Source organism: Echinops telfairi, unplaced genomic scaffold (assembly GCF_000313985.2).
Source record: "Echinops telfairi isolate 266 unplaced genomic scaffold, ASM31398v2 ScPeMD7_70;HRSCAF=299, whole genome shotgun sequence".
Lineage (NCBI taxonomy): Eukaryota > Metazoa > Chordata > Mammalia > Afrosoricida > Tenrecidae > Echinops > Echinops telfairi.
In genome coordinates, this window is record NW_022103968.1 from 30,498,711 (window position 1) to 30,505,710 (window position 7,000).

A 7,000-nucleotide genomic window follows, 5' to 3' on the forward strand; every position below is an offset into this window, starting at 1 on the left:
CCTGGGGACAGTTTACTGAAGCTCATGAGTTTTCAGATTCTCAAGCAGGTCATTTGGAAGGTCTAGTTCCACCTCTGGGAAGTCTGCTGGGCGCAGCAAGAAGGCATGATGATGACCCCCTGCCAAGTCAGGACAGCTGCCCAGACCCGGTCTTCCAGAGCAGTTCCATTAATCTAGTGGCATGGGGGTTCCTACCTTCACCCCACTGATCCCTTTCTGCTTTGCTGCTTCCAAAAGGCGTATCGCTTACCAGGGGACTATCATGTCCTAGGCTGCTTGTCACCGGGCTACTAAGTTTCCAGCTCTTCTGCTCTCATTTTAGCCATTTGGATTTTCCATCTCATTGTCTCTTGTCTGCAAAACAGAATTGCCAAGGAGCCTGGCCCCTCTTTCCAACCCTAATCTAGTTTTTCTCTCCTGCCTGCAGGTGAACCTGGACAGGAGCAAAGGGGTGAGGCCCCAGGGCTGAACCCCAACCTATCCTCATGCTGCTCCTACCCTACAGGCCCGGGGCCGAAGGGGTGCCTGCAGAGGGGCCCTTGGGAGCCTGCCCCACCTCTGGAACAAGGCCGAGAAGATGACTTCAGTGCGTTTCGCAGAGAGCAGGGAGGCAGGAAATTCTGACACCATTCCTCCTGTAACCGGCATCACTTCCTGGCCGGAGTCATTAAGAAATTATCTGGGTTTGTGTTTTTTTTTTTAATGCCTGTGTCTCACCAGACTGAACTCTTCAAGGACAGAGATAATAATAGCACTAATAGCCACCATTTATTCCGCTCTTACTCTGGGCCACACATGGTCCTCATTATAGCCCAGTGAGCCACTGTCTTCACTGTGGAGGTGAGGGTGCTGATGCAGAGAAGTAGTGTGGCTTCTACAGGAAAGGACCAGTCTGTGACACCATGGGTAAGCCCTCAGCTGCCAATCAAAAGGTTAGCAGTTCACAGCCACCGGCTGCTCCTCAGGGGGAAAAGCTGTGACAGCCTGCTTCCTTGAAGGTTACCTCCTGGATGACCCGATGGGGCAGTTCGACTCTGTCCTGGAAGGTCACTCGGAGTCAGCGACTATTCCATGGCAGTGGAGAGGTTGGCCAGAAGCGGCTCTGGAACTCTAACCTAATCCCATCAGCTCTGGTCTGTGGTTAAAGGGTCAGGTAGAGAAAGGAATGGATTCTCCTCGCTGACCCGGTCCAGGCACACACAGCCTCCTCACCAGCAACAGCCTTTACTCTCCTTGAAGCCTGGCTCATCCCACAACATGCTCTGAAGCCTGCACTGAGAGCCTGATGCTGGCGGCTCTGTGTCCCAACGAGGAGCAAGGGATTCTGGGAGACAAAGAGCCTGACATGACTTCTCACAGAAGCCGAGAGAAGCCAACCCTCTTGGCAGGGACTCTGGGTCTGGCTGTCGCAGAGGTGAGGCAAGTGATTGGCTGTGTCTTCATTAGCATGTGTCTCCCTTTCACAGGTACAGGTGACCCTTCTTGTGCCTGCCCTTGGGTCTTCACTACTGAGCAATGTAGAATAAAGCAGATGTGAGTAGAGGCCTGGTCCCCTGGGTGCCCCATTGAGAAGGCCGTGGTGGTCTGCAATCCGAGGGCAGGAGGGTCCCTAAAATAGAGTGTGACAAGCTGGGCTTTAAGGCCAGTCCAACTGGGTACTCCCTCCTAGTTGGGGGCCTTGGGCAAGTATCTCTGAGCTCTTTCAGCCTGCAGGATTTTATCTATAAGAGTCCAGCAATAAGGACCTTCCTTAATTTGAGGGCTTAATAAAATGTGCCTTTGCCAAGGGCCTACCTCCTCCTCTCCAGGCCTGTGCTAGGCAGTCTCAAAACTCACTGCCATTGCGTGGATGCTGACCTATACTGACCCTACAGGGCAGCGTAGAACTGCCTCTGTGGGCTTCAGAAACTAACTCTTAATGGGAGTAGAAAGCCCCATCTTTCTCCCAAGGAGTGGCTGGTGGTTTCAAACTGTGGACCTTGCAGTTAGCAGCTGAACTCATATGCCTCCAGAGTGCCGTTTACCTGAAATAAACAGCTTACTCCATGTTAATCTCCTTAGTATTACCACCACAGCGGTGTTATAATGATCCCTACCTCATCACCAGGAGAAAGGGAAAGACTGTAACCAGCAAGAGGAAGATCGAAAAAGCCTCTTGTCCCCACTCTTCTTTCTGGGAGGGCCTAACGAGAACTTGGAGCCCCTATGATCCTCCCCAAATGTGCAGACTCCTACTTGCCCTCCCCAGAGGAGAACGCATTCTAAAACAAAATAAGGAGCAGAGAGAGGAGCCCCAGTCCCAACGAGTCCACCCCATCGAGTCCATCCCATCGAGTCCACCCCATCGAGTCCGTCCCAACGAGTCCACCCCATCGAGTCCACCCCATCGAGTCCACCCCAACGAGTCCATCCCATCGAGTCCACCCCAACGAGTCCATCCCAACGAGTCCATCCCATCGAGTCCATCCCATCGAGTCCATCCCAACGAGTCCATCCCATCGAGTCCACCCCATCGAGTCCGTCCCAACGAGTCCATCCCAAGGAGTCCACCCCATCGAGTCCGTCCCAACGAGTCCATCCCAAGGAGTCCACCCCATCGAGTCCACCCCAACGAGTCCACCCCAACGAGTCCATCCCAACGAGTCCGTCCCAACGAGTCCATCCCATCGAGTCCATCCCAACGAGTCCATCCCATCGAGTCCATCCCAACTAACCTCAGGCAAGTCAGGCAACTTCATCTGTAAAGTGGGATGAATTTCACCTCCTGTCTCACAGGCTGGTGGTGAGATTTTTTATTTCTTATTTTTTAAATCATTTTATTGGGGGTCATACAACTCATCATCATAATCCATCCATCCATCCATTGTGTAAAGCACCTTTGTACGTGCGTTACCCTGGTTGTGAGATTTAAATGAATTAATGCACGTAGTTCTTTAGAGCAAAGTTTTGACAAATAGTAAGCGCTAGGGAAGGTTTGGCTCTAACCTTGTCCATTTGTACAGTGCTCTAGAGCATTCGTTCTCTCGGTTGACAATCCAATTTTACCGGCAGCCCCCCGCTGTTATGGATGTGGCTGGCTGCTGAGAACTAGTCCACGGGAAGCATGGCCTCAGCGGCCAGCCAGACAAATTCAAATTCATCAAGCACAAGACAACCAAGCACAGAAGAACTATTCTCTGATCCTTCTCTGAGGAAGACGAGATTAGATAAATAGGGAGAGAGAGATCAATGTTCACGAGAGGTTGGCAGGGCAGGAAGTGCAGGGGAAGTCAACTTTCTACCAGAGAGACTAGTTTTCTTGGGCGATGGGGAGAGCAGCACCAGAGATGGTGGTAATAAGCACAACCGACAAAGAACAAGCATTCCCGCACATATGGTGAGGTTGGGCCAATGGGTACATAGGTGAGAACAGGGGGAAGTATCTACAAACCTCCCAACCGAGCCCATTGCCATGGAGTTGATTCCGATTCATATTGGCCCTATCGAATAGAACAGCACCCTAAGGTTTCTGAGACAGTAAGTCTTCGGACAGGCTCGTCCTTTTCCTGTGGAGTGGCTGAGGGATTTAAACCACCAGCCTCGCGCTTACCAGCCTGATGCCAACCCCATTCTACTATCATCGCTCAGAAGTATCTATGCCCACAGCCATCAAGTAAATTCCGACTGGTATAAATGCAAGGATGTGGGTGTAGGCACATATATTCATTGAAGACACAAATATGGAGAGTCCTCAGACATCACCAAACTCCTGCCAATGTTCGTTTTCTGAGTTTGAAGGCGTGGGGCCACAGTCTCATGGGACAGCTCAGTCAATTGGCATAACATGAAAAAGCAAAACACCAAACTGACGCTGTTGACTCACAGTGACCCCTGCAGACAGGATTGAACTGCTGCTGTGAGTTTCCGAGACTATAACTGTTAATAGGAGCAGAAAGTCCTGGCCTCCTCCCAAGGAGTGGCTGGTGGTTTCAAACAGCTGACTTTCCTCACTGTAGCCTAAAGCGTAATCACTATGCCCCCAGGGTGCCTTTTGGCAGAACATACCTCATAAAAACCACCTGCCTCCTAGTCTATAAGTAAAGTCCATAGCCTTAAAGGCTGGTGAGTGACCACCTACGCTAGGACTATAGAGCAAAACAGAAAGACAGGAACCACAAAGGAACAAATTTACAAAAGCCACAAGCTCATCCACCTGAGATCAGAAGGAGATAGATGGTGCCCAGCCATCACCACTGACAGTTCTGACCAGGCTCCCCATAGTTGGTCCTGGATAGAATGGTGGGAATACTTGAAGAACTCAAACTCTTGTTAAAAAAAAAAAAAAAATCCCAGACAGATTTAACAGTAGAAAAGAGATCACACCCCCCAGCCTGGGATTATAACCCAAGACTCATTAGGCACTCTGGAGCCAAGCCAATCCCCTGGGATCACCTTTTAGTAAAACCGAGTGGCTCACAAAACAAAGGCTATTACCCCCAACATTGGTGCTCTCCTTCCAAACCATCAGTATGAGACCGAAAGTCCAACTCGTCACCCCAAAGCAAGGCTGAGAAGCTAGGGGCCAGGAAACCAGAGTGCTAGGGAGGGACTGCGCAGGACACAATTAGGAAGATGTTGACGCATTGAGATGCAGGCAATTGAGGTCACTGAACAATCTGTGTGGAAATGGGACCCTAACTTGCAGTGTAAACTTCCACCAAAAACGCAATGAAATTATCAGCCTTTTAGACAGAGGGGGGTGGGCATTCCAGGGTTGGAATGGGCCCTATTTTACACAAGAAGAATCCAAGGTTGAGGAAGACTATGTGACAGACAAGCCCAAGCTGGTGTGGAGCCCTCTGCACCCCGTGCCAGGCTATTTCCCAAGCAAAGAAAAATGCCACCACACCCATGGAGGCATTTAATTTTGTCACAAGGACTCCAAGTCACTTCCTGCTCTGGCTCTGCGGGGCAAACAGCCCTGGCCCCGTGTCATTCTGAGAAGAGACACCACACCTCGGGTCACTGTTGCAAGGCCAACACCGTGATAAACAGGTCCCCACCCATATTCACCCTGCAAGTCAGGGGGTCTGCCCAGTGGGCAGGGTGACCTCAGTGAAGGTCAAAGAAGAGTCCTGTCAACCAGAGTCCCAAGCTGAAGTCACATGGCCCCTCCTCCACTGTTTCCCAGGAATCCCCATTAGAACCCAGGCTGTTTCCTCCCATGGGTTCTAAGTGGGCTCCTCCGTGCCGTGAGAAGCTGGGACCGGACCCATGGTCCCCAAATGCTCGTTTGCTCACCCGAGAGATCCCTTTAGCAGAGTGTCATTGGCCTGAGTAATCCCCCAATTTTGAAAGACGCCCTTTTAGGAAAGCCATCAAATCTAAACCCCAAGTACCAACAGACACGTTTTCTAGCCAAGACAGACACACTGACAGCCCCCAGCTGGAGACCCTTAGAGTTTGTTCAGAATAAAGAGCGTGCACAGCAGCCCAGCAAGTCCACCATGGAGACAGCCTTAGCCTTGGGATCTGGAAATGTGTTCCACGGGGACAATCAATAGTCCACGGAGACCATCAATAGTCCAACCAGCAAAAGTGGGCACTGGGGGAGGGAGGGGAGTCATCGTCCAGTTTGTCTGAGACGGGGAAAAAAAAGAAAATTAAACGTTCCTTCTCAAAACGGTTTTCCTTCCTTATCAAGTCTTTGAAAGTCCTCACGCAGATGCGCTGCCAGGGAAGGGTTCAGCGCAGGGCCCTGAGAACTCTCCCTTCTTCCACTCTGGGCTGTGGGGCCATGAGGTGGGAGGCGCCCAGAAACGCCCTGGTCCCCTGTCCGGGGAGCTGCAGAAAGATTGATTTTCTTGTGAATGGCCATCAACCGCCAACTCCTGGCAGCCCCGGCCGCGACAGAACAAAATGCTGTCTGCGTGGCCACAGCCCTGTGACTGGTCAGAGAGCCGACTCTGGGAGCCGCAGGGGTTTCCCCCTGTGTTTTTTTGAGAAGTAGACCAGGCCTTTCTTCCTAATCTGTCTGTATGAGTCTGGGGACTTTAGAGAAACAAATCCACAGAAACTCATATGTATAAGAGAGTTTTATAGGAAAGTTAAGTTAAGGTGACCAGATTTTAACATTGGTAAAGCATTGGTAAACCGGGACACCATTGACTGGCGGGGGGTGGGGTGGGGGTGGTGTTCTTGATTAAAAATTTGGCCTTCCCGTTCTCCCGCCATTCCCTAGCTTGTCGAGCATTCTTTCCAAAAATCGGGACTTTTTAAAAACGCCGCAGGATGCGGGACAAATTGTTAAAAAGTGAGACTGTCCCGCAAAAAGCGGGACATCTGGTCACCTTAGACTTAAGTGCACATCAAGAAAACATCCCAACCCAGTGCTACCCAAACCCATAAGACCACCATTAACCCCTATATCCGACACCAATCCACAAAGTCCTCCTCCATCTCACAAAACACACACTATGATGCCGACTGCAGGAAGAAAGCTGAATCAGTGAACATGTAAGCATCTCAGGGCTAGCAGGGGTCTCCACATGGCTGCTCCAGCACCCAGGGCTGCATCTGGGTAAGTCCATGTGGCTTCTCCTCTGGGATGTCTTACAGGAAGTGAGCTTTGCCAGTTGAAGTAGGGAACTGGCTAAGGCAGCTCCACCCTGGTCTGACGATCACAAAGCAAGAGACCCGAGAACTCGAACGCCGAGGCTCACCGAGCCATTTATCCCTCTGCCGTTCAATTAACCGCACGTGTTTATCGGCCAGGTTGGCACAATAAACTAACTACCTCACCATCTTAGTTTGGAAGCTCTGCTAAAACGCGTTCAGCATCATAGCAAACACAAGCCTCCACGGACAAATGGGGCCACCAGTGCCCAGGAAGATAGGGACCTGCCTCGTGCCTCTCTGTTTTCTCCAAAGCACTTGGCCCAACACCTGGCCGATCGTAGCAGGAGGCTTGGTTGGACTTAATTTAAGGTGACCAGATTTAAAGTGGGACACCATTGACCGG